Here is a 17,170-nt window from a genome sequence, read left to right on the forward strand (position 1 = left end):
TGTGCCCCGGGGAACGAACAAATCCCGTACAGTGTGTCATAATAAAAACACTGGGGTGGATGCAAGCCAAGACTAAGGTGGGGTCTTGGCTACTCCACCTACCTGAACTTTGCTGAAAAGTAACACACACACCCCTTCTCTCTCTCTCTCTCTCTCTCTCTCTCTCCTGTGAAGTACTCCTTTGAAGCAGTTTCAAAGCTTTATGCAGCAACTCCAGACAGTATGTTTGGAACAAAAGACACATCACCTAGAGACACAGCGAGTGGGAAATTTTGGTGCCCAAAGTTCTCACCAGCCACACCTTTCAGGGAAGAAACTCGCAGTTTAGAAAAGGCTGTCCCAAGCGGGGTCGGAGCTAATTTTATACAATGGGGTGAACTGAGATCAAGGCTGCTAACTGGGGGGGGGGGGGGCTGCTGTGCCTTGCACAACAGCTAAAGGTGCAGAAATCATTTGATGCAACTTTTGCCAGCAGGAGACATTTTTTAATGTTTATCCTGCCTTTCCTACCAAAGAGCTCAAAGTGGTGCACGCCAGTTTTAAACTCGCAACATCCTTCTGAAGAGATGCTTACTGGACCAAGAGGACCCAGTGAGTGTCATGCCTAAGTAGGGATTTGACGCTAGGTTTCCCAAATCCCAGTCTGACACTCTAACCACTGTGCCACACTGCCTCTCATATGAATATTGCCACCTGCTAATGTCTGCATGTCAAGCTACCATTAAAAGCACAGCTGCAGGTGTCCCTTGAAGAGTTAGCAACCCTGAGTGAGATACAGGCTTCTGAAAAGAGAATTGCCATGGAGGGTCCTAATAACCTTTGAAAACCCACACAGGAATCTAAGCTGCTATCGTTTTCAATTGTTAGTCTATGAGGGCTGTTCAGCCTCCACTGCTGACCTGAGCTGTGGTCTAAACCACGGAGCCTCTTGGGCTTGCCGATTGGAAGGGCAGTGGTTCGAATCCCCATGACGGAATGAGCTCCTGTTGCTCTGTCCCAGTTCCTGCCAACCTAACAGTTCGAAAGCACACCAGTGCAAGTACAGTGGCACCTTGGGTTAAGAACTTAATTCATTCCAGAGGTCCATTCTTAACCAGAAGCTGTTCTTAACCTGAGGTACCACTTTAGCTAATGGGGCCTCCCGCTGCTGCTGCGCCGCCACTGCATGATTTCTGTTCTCATCCTGAAGCAAAGTTCTTAACCCGTGGTCCTATTTCTGAGTTAGCAGAGTCTGTAACCTGAAGCGTCTGTAATCTGAAGCATCTGTAGATAAATAGGTACCGCTGTGGCAGGAAGGTAAACGGCGTTTCTGTGTGCTCTGGCTTCCATCACAGTGTCCCGTTGCAACAGAAGTGGTCTAGTCATGCTGGCCACATGACCCGGAAAGCTGTCTGCGGACAAACGCCGGCTCCCTCGGCCTGAAAGCAAGATGAGCGCCGCAACCCCATAGTCACCTTTGACTGGATTTAACCGTTCACAGGTCCTTCACTTTTACCTTTACCCTTCATCTGCTTGCTGCAGTCTGAGATGAGCTCTCCAGACAATGTTTTCACCAACATCCGCCAGCTTCTCTCAGGTCCATCATGAGACATCCGCCAGCTTCCAATCACAGATACCAGCAGCCTTCAAGCAAGCAAACTTGCCTTATTAGCATCCCAGTGCCAGAGGATTGCCTCCTTCCATTCACCAGTTTGCCTCCTGCAAGTGGCAGAAACCTGGGCACTGCTGAATGTCAAATCTGTTGCCAGGTGTGACCTGCTGGAAATAAAAAAGGGCTTTCCCCTTGGCCTGCCTGTATATCCCCTCAGTTGCCAAGTGCTTTTGTGACATCACAAGAAACCCACAGCCAATGGCAACAGCTGGGGAGGCATCATCTTCATTGCTTTGAGCCTCACAATGGTGGGTGGACCTATCAGTGATTGTGTGCTTGTTTATTGGGGACATGAGTGGCGCTGTGGTCTAAACCACCAAACCTCTTGGGCTTCCCAATCAGAAGATTGACAGTTTGAATCCCCGCGACGGGGTGAGCTCCCATTGCTCTGTCCCAGCTCCTGCCAACCTAGCATTTCGAAAGCATGCCAGTGCAAGTAGATAAATAGGTACCGCTGTGGCAGGAAGGTAAACGGTGTTTCCATGCACTCTGGTTTGCGTCACAGTGTCCCGTTGTGCCAGAAGCAGTTTAGTCCTGCTGGTCACATGACCCGGAAAGCTGTCTGCAGACAAACGCAGGCTCCCTTGGCCTGAAAGCAAGATGAGCACCACAACCCCATAGTCACCTTTGACTGGACTTAACTCTCCAGGGGTCCTCTACCTTTACCTTTTACCCAAGTTCCTTGATAGGGCCAATGCATGGACCACCATTCCCACCACAAAAGGAGCAGACTGCACTGTGTTTCCAAAGGTGTCTGCCTGACCCCCATCTTCTTCCAGGTTGACACAGGCAATCTAGGAAGTCCCATCTACTCTCCTAGACCTTTTCGCCACCGCCGCTGCTTCCTGCCCAAAGGATCCTGCACTCTTAAAAATGTAAGCACCTTTAAGAAGATTTTCCAAAATATAAAAGGTGCCAGAGCATCATTCTGCCACCTTACCTGGTGAAGCCTTTTGACACTGGAAATAACTACTAAATCAGAGGCCAAAATTTAAGGCTTTAAGATGCACAACTAGCTTTATATTTTTGGGGTGGTACTGTCAAGATCTCTGACATACGCATTGAATATTTGACCCTGGTTTGCTTTTCTATCTGCAGATTTTCTACGTTAATTTATTTCCTTTCTGTTACTATCCATGTGTATGCTATGTTAAGCTTATGGGGGGGGGGTTGATTTTGAAAATTTGTAAAAATTACAAATGGACAGTTTAAAAAATATGATTCGCAATACTATATATATATATATATATATATATATATATACACACATATACTTGGAAGGCATTTCCATTGAATTCAATGGATGCTACTTGCATGTAAATAGTTACAGGATCCCAGTCTTTTTGCCCAGTAACCAGTTATATGCAAATTATGTAATCCTCTGTACATTTACCCATGAGTAAGCCCTGTTGAACTCAGTGGGACTTACTTCTGAGTCAGTATGCTCAGGCCCGTACTTTACTCATCAGAAATAGGCAAATTAGCTATAGCAAGATTTTAAAAGCCTGGTAATTTTACGTCAATAGTTGTGATTTTGTATAGATCTTATTAACGTCAGAGAGGGGCGGGAATGTAGTGTGTGAACTTGTTCCATTTGCTTTGGGCAGGTATGAGCTTTGAAGTCTACAGTATCATTATGGCCATTTAAAATGTAAAACTGCTAAATTATTGCCAGGTTCTGTCAGGGGAACTTGTCCATCCAGACATTCTGTTCACTTGGGGAAACATTCCCAAGCAAGTTTTCTTGAGGAAACACTTCCTGCTGAGCAGAGGTGGAGAACTTGTGTCCCTCCATGTGTGGTTGGACTCCATCTCCCATCATCCCCTGCCAGAACAGCCTGTGGTCAGTGAGTGACCACACATGGTGAGTCCAACAACATCTGGAGAGCTTCCATAGTGAGTCCAACATCATCAGCTTCCCCATCTCTGCCATAGAAGGTCAGGACACTGGGAGACCTTGTTGTGATTCAGAAGAATTTCCCTCTCACGCCCATGTCATGGTCAGAGGGTCGTGGCAAACACGAAGCCCACAGTTTGGAAACCAGCATGGAACATTGCAGTGAGAAATTGCTTTAAATCCTCAGAGCAATGAATAAACAGGTACAGCCAAGGTGCCCTCAGAATCTGTACAGAACGTTTTCCCAGTTATTTATTATTATGCATTTAGATTTCTTTCCTGCTTTATCCCACGGCTTCAGAGTCTCAGTTGTCACATATTTCACATTTTATCCTCATAACAACCCTTCTGTGACTGACAGGTAAGGCTTGCCTAAGGACATCCAATGAGTATCGTGGGTGGATATGGAGGAATTTAGAAAGTTGCCTCATCTGCTATTTGTCTGTTTGGCCCTAGATTGCTTATTCTGCTGGCAGAGGCTCTCCTGGATTTCCAGCAGAAGATATTTTTTTTAATCACTGGACACCTGATCCTTTTCAAAACAAGCAAGCAAGCAAGCAGAGCGTAGGTGTTGGACCTGAGACCTTCAACACACAAAGTGAGATTGAGCACAGACCTGAGTTTGCGCCTTCAGGGATATTCAGACCTGGTCCTACGTATCCAAACTTGTTGAAAACTGGGTATTGGGTATTTTGCAACTTGCACCCATTAAAAAATGTAGCATTTGTTTTGGAGTATGTACAAATCACATGAGTTAGCTATAATGTGCCAGTGGGTTATCTGATCACTTTATCTAACATATATATAAAGCACGGTGTATAAAACAAGGTAACCCTACGTAACCATCAGCAGAAGCAAATTGGTTCTGCTGGATGCTGCAAGCAAGGTGTTGCAATCAGCAAATTGTGAAGCCAGAACCTTGGCCAAAATTCTGCAGTAAGTGCATATCAACAAAATCTAAACTTGTGCTCTAACAAGGGGAGCTGAGGATATGCAGATCCCTCAAGCAAGGCAGAGGAAGCTTTCTAGGATGCCTTGCAGCTGCCGACACATCAGGTGGGAAATGGAAGGCAGTGGACAATGGGACTTCCTTGGGTCATGGCACTCACAATACCTCAAGGACCGCCTCTTTCCATATGAACCCTTAGATCATCTTCTGAGACCCTTCTTCGTGTGCTTCCTCCACAAAAGGGTGGCAACACAAGAAGAGGCCTTCTCTGCAGTAGCTCCCCATCTGTGGAATGTTCTCCCCAGGGAAGTCCATTTGGCACCTTCATGATACACTTTTAGGCACCAGGCAAAAACTTTCCTTTTTAACCAGGCTTTTGTTGACCTGATTGACATCCTGTGCCCTTTTAAAATGTGTTTGTGGGGGCTATTGGGTTGTTGTTTTTATTTTTATTATGTATTTTGTGGTTTTATATCTTGATTTTATTCTGTGAACCAACCTGAGACCACCACCCCGAGACCACCACCCCCGGTATAGGGCGGTATATTAATAATAATAATAATAATAATAATAATAATAATAATAATAAATCCATGGATGTGATCACAGTGGTATCTCAGGTTACATATGCTTCAGGTTACAGACTCCGCTAACCCAGAAATAGTACCTCGGGTTAAGAACTTTGCTTCAGGATGAGAACAGAAATCGTGCGGTGGCAGCAGGAGGCCCCATTAGCTAAAGTGGTGCTTCAGGTTAAGAACAGTTTCAGGTTAAGAACGGACCTCCGGAATGAATTAAGTACGTAACCAGAGGTACCAGTTAGAAGCAGTTGTGATGGATATGGATACCGGAGGATGGGACGTGCAAGGCCCATCCTAGTCACAAGATGGAATGAGACCATTGTCTCAGTTCCTGCATACTGAAAAACTGAACACCCCAGATTTCCAGAAGCCATCCCAGCTTCTGATCCCAATCCAGGATGTCACATTTCGGCTCCTGTGTTCTGGAGCGTGGGACCCAAAAGACAAACATATTCAGCCGGTATTTCCCTCATTGCATGCTGAAGATGAATGTCCTGGCTGTTAGTATGTTCTACAAGCTGAACTGTTAGGTATATGATGTCATCATCATCACCTCAAATTAACGTCATAGCTGTGACTTAGCCGATCCTTTTGTTCCTGTTTAGTCACATCGTTAAGGTGCATCTGCTTGAGTGGTGGTTAAATACAGCACGTCTTGTACTGCATCAAACCTTAATTAACACACATAGCAATGACATTCGACTCGGCCGAATACCTTTATTACACTCAAACTGCTCTTTTCCCTTTGTAGCATAAGACTTAAGACCCCCGTGGGGAGAGGGCAGCATGACCCACCTCATGCATTGAGAGTATGTGCGGCAGGTGTTGCAGAATCACACCAGATTTGCCAGGTAACATTTTTTTCTCCCAGGTGAAGGGTCCTTACATGTACACCAGGACTCCCCTATGCAAAGGGAGATCTTGATTGGTCCTAAACACATAGGTCAGTATGTGGCTGGTGTGAGGTATGGCCAGTATGTCAGGGACCGGGCAGAGGAGGAGTGGTGGAGGCAGCCTCCCCATCCTGACCCCTCCAGGGAGGGGGAGGAGGAAGACAGTATAGATTTGCAACAGTGGTTTGCTGGAGGTCACAGCTCAGAGGCAGATGAGGAGAAAAGGTGGGAAATAATGGGAGAAGAGGAGGCATAACCAGAGCAGCAGCTGGCTGACACAGTGTATTTAGAAAATATCCCTGACCCTCCCGGAACCCAGCGAGCCTTGAAAGTAGGAGAGCAAAGAGCTCAAAGACAGAGGGCACATAGCAGCACCCGTAGAAGTGATGAATGAGGAAGTGGGAGAGACGGAGGGTGGAGATTCACTCGGGACAAGGCCATTATCCAAGAGGCTGGGTTCTATAGCCTCTCTCGGTAAATATTGAAATAAAAAAGGACGGTAAGAAACTTTTCCTTGTCTTTATACCTTCCTGGGCAGCCAGCCGGGGGCTGCTGACGGCATTCTGACACAGTGCATGCATCATCTTCGGGACAAGGCTAGAGAGTGTGAGCCCATGACACATACTTTTAGTGTGCAAGGCTGTGTGTGTGTGTGTGTGTGTGTGTGTGTGTGTGTGAACCCTTTGCATTTATTTATTCATTGTTTAGACCAGGCATAGGCAAACTCGGCCCTCCATATGTTTTGGGACTACAACTCCCATCATCCCTAGCTAACAGGACCAGTGGTCAGGGATTATGGGAGTTGTAGTCCCAAAACATATGGAGGGCCGAGTTTGCCTATGCCTGGTTTAGACACTAACATACAACCAGTATCTGATCACATGCGCACACTGAATGGGTGATCTGCACATGCCACTCAGATCATTCCCTTTATTTTATGAAAGGTCTATTCCATGCAAAGCCTTCTTCTGCCCGAAGATTGCCCTTGCTGAACCAGGATGGCTGTTTTAAAGACCATATCTGAAACAATTATGTTATGCATGAATAAGAGCATTGCATGTGCACCACTGTATTCTACTGCTAAATAGGCAAGCTGCAGGAACTTTTCAGAGTGGGAGCACCTGCAGCTTGCCTCTTCAGCAGTGGAATATGGTACTGCAGCGGAAGCTTCCTTCAGTCACCTTAACTTGCAGATCAACTGTTTTGGGGGGGCTGTAGCCAAAATGTTTTCGCTCCTGTCTTTTGATTTGACAAGACTCTGCAATGAACAGAGGTCAGTGCATAAATGTTCAAAGAACACTCCCTGGCATGCCTTAGAGCAGCCTTTCTCAACCGGTGGGTCCCCAGGTGTTGTTGAACTACAACTCCCATCACCCCTAGCTAGCAAGGCCCAGAGCTCAGGGATGGTGGGAGTTGTAGTCCAACAACATCTGGGGACCACAGGTTGAGAACCGCTGCCTTAGAAAGAAGAGGAGTAGCCCATCAAAATTCATCTCCTTGCTGTCACTCTAAATGACTCTCCAAAGCACTTTCTTTCACGGAACCATATGAACAAGCACAACCAGATTATGTCCTCATTTATCCCATGATTGTTCCACTGACTCCACTCAGTGAAGAATTTGTTCCATGCCTTAGTAAATCAGAGTGCTCTGGGCTGTTCCTGCATACGAGAGAACATTGTGAAGTCCAAGAATGTGGGATTCTGGTTATGTCATATTTCCTGCTCATGTGCTCTTGACGGCCAATGTGACTCATGATTACACTGAACCATTCACCTGGAATGTTGATAGTTCTAGGTGGCTCACCTTGGATCTTCAGTTCTGAAATACAAGGATCTGGATTTTGGCAGGCATTTAAAAACTGAGGAGGAAATGTCGAGCCTTGGTTATATCAGGGAAGCTTTTAATGTTTGATGGATTACAGTATTTTAATATTTTTTTTGGAAGCCGCCCAGAGTGGCTGGGGAAGCCCAGCCAGATGGGCGGGGTATAAATAATAAATAATTATTATTATTATTATTATTATTATTATTATTATTATTATTGTCATTATTATAGGACAAACCTTTCATGACATGGGTTGCAGGCATCAAATTGCAATGTGCAAACCAAATGCTTGGCACAAAAACTGATCCAATTTTGGATTGATGGTTCCAAAATCCAAACATCAACATTTACAGAGCTTCAGTTTTTATTCATTGCTCAAATGGATGAAATTTCATTTGAGCTTTATTATCAACCATGTCAAAGTCCACCAAGCCATATGTTTGCTGTGCCCCGTATGTATTCCGATATATTAAAAATCACTCTCCTGTCCTAAACTTTAAGACATTAGATTTTAAGACGTCCAGTGATCTTTAATAAATGGCCTATCACAATATATTCTCCCTGTTGAATGTTCTTATGCTTTGTAGCAATTCAGTCACCAGGTAATTTAAGGGTCATTATTTTAATAAGTTGGCCTGAACTTGGCAAGCCAAGAGAACATAATGCACAGCCCTCACTTGGCAGATCTATAAGTTGTAATGGGCGTGTTTTCATTTCAGAACATTCCTATTCTAATGCTCTCCATGTACCAGACACTACAGTTCTGCAGTGTCCCTTGTCTCTGGCAGTCTTGAAGCAAAATACTTTACATTCTTGTTCTGTAATGTGGCTGCACATTACAGCAAGTCCTTTTGCAACACATAGGAAACTGGTCTTTAGAGGGGTGTTTTCTTTTTCAGATGAAAATATAAGTTCGCAACTGTGAAAGAAAATCCTGTCTGCATGGTGCATGATAATGCTAGATTTTCCAGACATCATGTTTAGTTCATTACTATGTTCAATTACTAATTAAGTCATACAGTGGTACCTCAGGTTACAAACACTTCAGGTTACAGACTCTGCTAACCCGGAAGTAGTACCTCAGGGTTAGAACTTTACCTCAGGATGAAAACAGATATCTCATGGCGGCAGCACGGCGGCAGCAGGAGGCCCCATTAGCTAAAGTGATACCTCAGGTTCAGAACTGTTTCAGGTTAAGAACGGACCTCCAGAACAAATTAAGTTCATAATCGGAGGTACCACTGTATTTCTCTTCCCTAGGATGCTGTGAATTTTCACAATTGCCATGAGAACTTCCTCATGAAAACAAAGCTCATTTTGCTAGCCCAGTGGTTCCACTATCAATGGACTATGGGGTACAAATCCAAGGTCTTGCAACCCAAAGGAAGACCCTCACATCCAATGACCATGTCATATCAGCAGTACAGTGGTACCTCAGGTAAAGAACTTAATTCATTCTGGAGGTCCGTTCTTAACCTGAAACTGTTCTTAACCTGAGGTACCACTTTAGCAAATGGGGCCTCCCGCTGCCACCGCGCCGCCACCACATGATTTCTGTTCTCATCCTGAAGCAAAGTTCTTAACCTGAGGTACTATTTCTGGTTTAGCGGAGTCTGTAACCTGCAGCGTCTGTAACCTGAGGTACCACTGTAGTGACTGCAACATGCTTTCTTTTTACTTTCTACCAGAAGTGGACAACCTTTGGGCCACAGACCTAATTAGTCCACCAGCTTCCCCATTTGACCCACAAAGTGATTTTGCCAAAGCCAAAGCCAAACCCACTTGCCCTCCATCTGACATTATAAAGACACAGCTGAGCGAAAGGGGGTTTTGCAAGTGAAAACAAAGAGCTGGTCTTGCATAGCTCCATGCGCAGTGCTTTGCAAGCCCCAAAGATCAGCTGACTCTCTGGGCAGGCAAAAAACAAAACCAAAACCCAGGTGATTGACAGGTGGGCAGCCTGGATTCTGACCTCCATCCCCCCACATGGGGCCCTTTGACAGGTGGTGTGGCTGCCCACCTGCCAATTATCCAATGTCGCCATGACATCAGGTGACCCAAGTTCAAGGAAAAATTGGAAACACACTCTAAGTGCACACCCAATCCTTCCCTTTCTTCCTTTGCAGGCATGGCTTCAAACATCCCCTGAAAGAGACGTTTCCCCTTTGCAGTCCAGCTTCGACTCATGCCAGGCCATAAAGGCAGGTCTCTTCTGAAAGCACCATGGTCAGCATGAGTGCCCAATGAGGAACTTCTGAGAGTCGCTGATTCTAGTGCACTGATCTGCACCAAAGTGATTGCAAGCCCCACTTGCAGCAGGAATCAGCTCACTCCAGAGCCAATCCCAGCAGGGTTTGCAGCCAGTGCCAATCAGCTGATCAGAATTGACAGCAAGCCCTGCTTTGGGGTAAGATCCCGGCGGGGCTTGTACTTGGCACCAATTTTAAAAGATGCTGAATGCAAGCCCAGCTTGCCAAGAAACAAGTGAAGACTCTCAGTTGTCCTTTGCAGCTGAATCTACACCTGTCTGACTCTTTGTATTGCAGTGGTACCTCTGGTTGTGAACAGGATCCATTCCAGAGGCCCATTCGCAACACGAAAAGAATGCAACCCGCATCGGCGCATGCGCAGGTTGCGATTCGCTGCTTCTGCACGTGTGTATGACGTCATTTTGTACATCTGAGCATGCACGAGCAGCGAAACCCGGAAGTAACCCTTTCCGGTACTTCCAGGTTGCTGCGGGACGTAACCTGAAAAAATGTAACATGAAGTGGACGTAACATGAGGTATGACTGTATATGACATTAGGTGTGGGGCAGGTGGGTGTGTCATGACAACAACAACAACAACAACAACAACAACAACCAACAACAACAACAACAACATTTATTTATACCCTGCCCTCCCCGGCAGAGCCGGGCTCAGGGCAGCTAACACCATTAAAATTACAGTGGTACCTCGGGTTAAGTACTTAATTCGTTCCGGAGGTCCGTACTTAACCTGAAACTGTTCTTAACCTGAAGCACCACTTTAGCTAATGGGGCCTCCTGCTGCTGCCGTGCTGCCAGAGCACGATTTCTGTTCTCATCCTGAAGCAAAGTTCTTAACCTGAAGCACTATTTCTGGGTTAGCGGAGTCTGTAACCTGAAGTGTATGTAACCCGAGGTACCACTGTACAGTAAAAACATAATAGGGGGGGAAACCCCAATTTAAAATACAGGTTAAAATGCAATTTAAAATGCAGCCTCATTTTAATAGCAGCCCATAGATCATAAGGGGAGGGAAACATAAGGGTCAGACTGAGTCCAAACCAAAGGCCAGGCGGAACAGCTCTGTCTTGCAGGCTTGAGGGAAATGACCTCATGGGCCAAAACAGATCTCTGTGGGAAGTTTCCAATGCCTTTTCTAGAACCTCCTCACTCTGGAGCACACCCAAGGGGAAAAATAAAAAAGAAAGATTTTGTGGAAATGCATTGGACCGCCCCCCCCCCCCAGCTGAAATTTACTTTTAAAAAGCCATTCACGCCGAACAAGCTTTCTGCTCTGCAATTCTGGGGTGAGTGGTCACTTCCTGGTTCGCACGGAGAAGCCTTTTTCAAAAGAAGTGCACAGCATCGGGTGTTGAAATTTTGCTCCCCTACTAATTTTTGCACCTGGAGCAGCTGCCCCTTTGGCCCCTCCCACGCTACGCTACTGATGGTGGTGTAAGAAGCAAAGTACACCATGCAGGGCCCAATTTTGAAATGGAAATTTTGAGCTGCGCCCCTTGTCGCCGGCAAGAATTGGGGCTGTGGGAGGAATTGAGCTGGGCCAAATCAAAAGAAAACCGAATAAAATGCAATTAAAACTCCCCAAGGAAGTATATGCAAGGCAGAATTGTGTAGCTGGTCTTTATTAAAATAAAATTAAACATAGGGGAGGTACAGATCAGAATGAATGTATATCCACTACCCTTTTAGAATGTGGCTCTTTTTTGGGGGGGGGGTTATTGGGTTATTGTCTTTAAATTGTTTTTGTATAAATATTCCTCTATGCCACAGGAGCGGCAAGGATCCTAATTGCTATAAACTGGAAAAAAGAAACTATGCCAACAAAAAAGGAATGGCAAGACAAACTGTTAGAGTATATTGAACTGGCTAGATTAACAGAGGCAATTAGAGATCACAATAGACAAGAGTTTCAAAAAGCATGGGGGAAATGCAGAGAATACTTCACAAAACAGTGCCCTAAAATACACACCTGGACTTGTTTCAATTAATGTCTGCAGGAGACTTTGTGGATATTTAAGTTATAATTAGAAAAATCTTAATAATTATTAATAAAGGAAACAGTTCATAAGAAGTAAATAAGGAGGCCAGATACAGAATAAAGGAAGCCTTTTATGTGGTAGTTTGTATTGTATGTTATGCTCACTGTATGTTATGTTCACATTTAATGAGGGTGGATTTGTGTATGGGGGCTGTGGGGGTTTATGTTATGTTGTAAATAAAATTCCAATAAAAATTTAAAAAGCTAAATTGCTTTTATATATTATGATTTTGTTTGTGAACCGCCCTGAGACCTCTGGTGTGTAAATCCAAATAATAATAATAATAATAATAATAATAATAATAATAATAATAGAGTGGTACCTCGGGTTACATATGCTTCAGGTTACATATGCTTCAGGTTACAGAACCCAGAAATAGTGCTTCAGGTTAAGAACTTTGCTTCAGGATGAGAACAGAAATCGTGCTCTGGTGGCACGGCGGCAGCGGGAGGCCCCATTAGCTAAAGTGGTGCTTCAGGTTAAGAACAGTTTCAGGTTAAGTACGGACCTCCGGAACGAATTAAGTACTTAAGCCGAGGTACCACTGTAATATCCTCAAAATTCACAATCTCCACCCAGTTGGCTCAGCTAGCAATGAAGAGATGAGCCGCACACATCGCCAGTGTCCAGAAAATGTGCCGTTTCAAACAACATGCACCTCCGTCAGTATATGTGTTTTTCAAAAATCAGTTTTATCCCCACTTGCTGCCCCAAGTGTTTCTTTGGCCTCTTAAATTATCACACCTCTGAGCCTCATCAAGCTCATTCACAAGAAGTTTTGCTACCTTTGCTGTTTCAGAAAAAAAAGGTGCTGAATGGTTTGAATCAGTTCCATGACAATCAATGACAACCTTGTCAGCGGATTCAATGGAAAGCTCACTGCACCTCCAGAGAGGCAATTTGTAGTAATGAGGAAGGAAGAGGGAAGCATGTTGCAAGCTGTGTGTTTTTGCTGTGCGGCTTCCCTGCTAATCTTATCTCATTTGACCTGGAAATTCAGAGCACCTGTTACACCATGAGGAAGGCAGATCTCAGCACATGGGAAAGCTTGTGGCTCTTCATTTCATATGTTGTTCAGACCAGGAGCACTTAAGGAAAGCAGCGTCCTGCTGAGAATTTAAGCTGCGAGCAGGAGCCGTGTGTAAGTTACCTGTGGATATGAATAATAGCCAAGTGAATTGAGTGCCTGTGCATTGACACAGTCATGTTTACCACTGACTTGTCTTATATGGTAATTATTCCTAAATTTGCAAGGAGGCAACTGTGGAGTTACAAACGCCACCTTCTCTTTGCTACCAGAAATTGCAATTTTGAAAAAATCATTGAAAAAATCTGCTGCTAATTTATTTAAATTGTTAGGCATGGGAACAGCAGGGAATTCAAGGGGTTTATTGAATTTGAGCACTAGGTTGGAGAGCAAGACTTGGGAACTTATGGCCTTCCATGTCTTGTTGGACTCCAACTCCCATCTGGCATGACCAATGGTCAGGGAAGATGGGGATTGTATTCCAAAATGTCTGTAGGACAGAGATTCCACATCTGCTGGAGAGTTTCAGAGAGAAAGAAGCAGCTAGCAGCTGTGTCGGCAACAGCCTTAAGAGGCTGAACCCCAAATGCACGCCATTTGCAACACAAACTGTGGTCAGAACACCCACACTGAGATTCTGTTACTGAAACTCATTACATTAAAAAACAAACAGACCAAAAAACATGTCATTAATTGAAAGCATCACACACACTTTTCAGGGGACAGTGAGCTTGAGCTTAACTGAACCAATAATCTACCCCTTCAAAAAGATGCGTAAATGCAACATGGAGGTCCAAGCAAAGACATTTGGACATATTGACTTCTGGCATCATTTTGTTTCTAGGCAAGCATAAGAAAGGAAACCACCAGCCTTGTTCAATTCATTAGAATTACTTTTTTTAAAAAAAGATAAAACAAAATCTACAGGACACATTGAGGTCCTGCCTGTCAGAAACACTTTGTGAATGACTGGAGACCACGTCAAAAAGAGCTGAGAAGTGGGTTCACAAGAGACAAGCAAATCCAAAATGCCAGACTTATCCCAAAATTGATGAGCCTTTCCGTTCTGGTTTAAAATTTGTTTCTACTTCCTAACCTGAATGGAAATATCCAAGGATTAATAAAGCTACCAAGATGGGCAAAGTCTTCTACTGGCTTCCTTTGCTGATGACCACAGCGCCTGGAGACAGGCAGTAAGGTTGTGCATCCATAGCAGTGGCCAGGGGAGCAATGACTGCTGGGAGGAACACAGAGAGAAGAAACCTCCTTCTCCAACCCCTGAAATAACTATTGGCAGTAGCAGAGCATGGAGGCGGGCCACAGGGGTAGTTGCCCTGGGCACAGAATTCTTAGGGGAGCAAAGTTTCAACACCTGGTGCTGCCTCAAAACAGCTTGGCACTTCTGTTGCTGGGCTCCATTGAAAATGGCTTCTCCATGTGAACCAGAAAGTTACCTCTCCAGACAACGGAACAACACTTCTTTTCTTATCTCTGCAGCTGCAATCTCCTGGGTGACATGGATGCCATTAGGCAGTTGAATACACATGCATAATCCTTCCATTTCCCTCCCACCAACCTCTGTGCAGCCCCAGGCACTGGCAACCCACGCTATGCCACTGGCGCAATATGGTCGAAAATGTGGTTGAACCCTTTGTCAGAGAGGTGCAAATTAGGTCAGATCATTTATTGGCTCCAATAGGGCTGGCAGCAAGGTTCAGCATCTTCAAGCACTTGCAAGGGCCTATACTCAAGCTGATGGCTGAGGGTCAACCCCTGGACCTCTCTAGCTCTATGGCTTTTTCTCCTTGCGCTGCTGCCTGTTTACCTGCAGTCTCCAAGCAAGTGAAAAGCAGCAGAAGCAAAGCCCAGGAGCAGCAGCAGCCTCTGCCTATCCTGCCTTCCTCCTCTGTGCCAGGGCAACGGTCAGTTGCACATGTGATGCTCTCCGGATGTTGCTGGGCTACAACATCCATTGGCCAAAAAGCTGTCAAGGAGACAGGTCAACCACAAGGCAGCAGGCACACACACGGGAGCCACGGAATGCAATTAGCTCTTTATTAACAGAAAATAACAACACAACAGAGTCCTCTGGTTCGTATTCAACCAGCTAAGACATTGCTGAAACTGACCACTAGCTCCTTCCACCCCCAGCCTTTCACTCTGGATCCCTCCCAAGCAGATGAAGGCTGTGTCAAGGAAGCGAGCTCCTCCTCTGGGCCTGTCTGGACCATTGCTAAGGAGCATGCAGAACTTTCCTAAACTAAGATGTCAGAGAGGGAGGCAATCCAAGGGGACTGGGACTTTCCTGCTGCTATGTGGCAGGGCCAATCCCTGCTGCCACACTGTGACTCTCAGCCTCTAACCCTGTCCTGGAATACCCTCCTTTTCTTGATGCCTCCTGATCGCTTAATTCCCCCTGCTTCTAGCACCTCCCAGCTCATCCCTTCTGCAGACTGCTCTTCAGTGTCCCACCACCAGGATCCAACATTTACTGTAAGTGGTCATCTTCTGTGCCCTCCCGGGGGGGGGGCTCTTGGGCAGGCAGCTTCCACCACTCTCCTCATTCAGCCAGTCCCTAACATCGGGGCTGTTGGGAGTTGCAGTCCAACACAATCTGGAGGGCACCATGTTGGTTATGCCTGCAGTATGCAGCATGGAGTCATTTGGGTCCAGAGAGAGAGGACAAGTAATGGACAGGACTGAGTGGTAAAAGGCAGGTGGGTCCATTCAGGGAACATTGTGGCCATTTTGCCCAATGATCTCCCAAAACCTGGGCCTGGTATTGATTCTCCCTTATGTGTTCCATGTGCACTTGCGTACAAAAATGTAAAGGTAAAGGACCCCTGGGCGGTTAAGTTCAGTCAAAGGCGAATGTGGGGTTGCGGCCCTCATCTCGCTTTCAGGCCGAGGGAGCTGGCGTTTGTCCACAGACAGCTTTCCGGGTCAAGTGGCCAGCAGGACTAAACCGCTTCTGGCTCAACAGAACACCATGACGGAAACCAGAGTGCATGGAAACACCATTTACCTTCCCGCCACAGCGGTACCTATTTATCTACTTGCACTGGCGTGCTTTGAACTGCTAGGTTGGCAGGAGCTGGGACTGAGCAACGGAAACTCACTACGTCATGGGGATTCAAACTGCCGACCTTCTGATCAGCAAGCCCAAGAGGCTCAGTGGTTTAGACGACAGCGCCACCCGTAATCCACGTACACCATGTGTTGAAACGGCAGGGTTCTCTATTTTGCCCAAAGACATGTGTTTGGAAGCCATTGTATGCAGTCCCTCTGACACACACTGAACGCAACCAGCTCAACGTTGGTACCACTGAGCCACACATGGTGTGTGTCGCAGTCTCCCTGCGACCAAAAGACATCTGTTCCCTCCATTGGTGGCAAAGGGGTGAACATGCATTTCCAATCTGCCTCAAACGTTTGAAGCTTCTTGCAATGTGCAAGATGGATCTGTACATGAACCTCTGGCATGACATCTGAAAGAAATCATACTGTAGGGGACGGGAGATGAATTACCCTGACAATGTCAGAGGGTTGCGTGAGGACACCCATCAGCCAGCTGCGATGAATAACTGCTGGAAATCAATGAGAACCCTCTTAGGCAGCCCTCGTTACGTGCTTTGAAAATATTTTACTTTGCACTCCGTTTAAGAATCATATCTGTCAAATGAAGGCGTTCCAAATTCAGGCAAGCACCAGAGTGCTCCCTTGGCTCTGGTTCAAGTGGAGATCTGCTGTTTATCAAGAGGACTTTGTTGTGGCAACAGCTTGAAGCTACAACCCCACATCCCTGCTAAATATACTGCCCAGGGTGTCGCTTCTCTCTTTTCACCCTCCCACTTGCTTCTGTTTTTTTTTTTTTTTAAATAATGTTTATTAAAATTTTCAAAAATACAGAAAGTAAAAAGTTAAAATACATTCAGAACCTTATTTTCATATATCCACTTTCTGGGACTCCCCCCTTCCCCCACCCCTATCATATTCCTGTTTCATATTGTTGGCTCCACAAGCTCTCAATTCTGATT

General features: G+C 45.6%; 1 long non-coding RNA gene across 1 annotated transcript; it reads left to right on the forward strand.

Annotated features, from left to right (window-relative positions):
* Positions 1–2,044: 2,044 nt before the first annotated feature.
* LOC308458417 lies at positions 2,045–4,277 on the forward strand. Its single transcript, XR_013977383.1, has 2 exons — positions 2,045–2,526; positions 4,005–4,277. It is a non-coding gene; the product is annotated as an uncharacterized lncRNA (long non-coding RNA).
* Positions 4,278–17,170: the final 12,893 nt, after the last annotated feature.

Source organism: Podarcis pityusensis (assembly GCF_964106645.2).
Source record: "Podarcis pityusensis genome assembly, chromosome: 11".
In the NCBI taxonomy this organism is placed as follows: Eukaryota; Metazoa; Chordata; class Lepidosauria; order Squamata; family Lacertidae; genus Podarcis; species Podarcis pityusensis.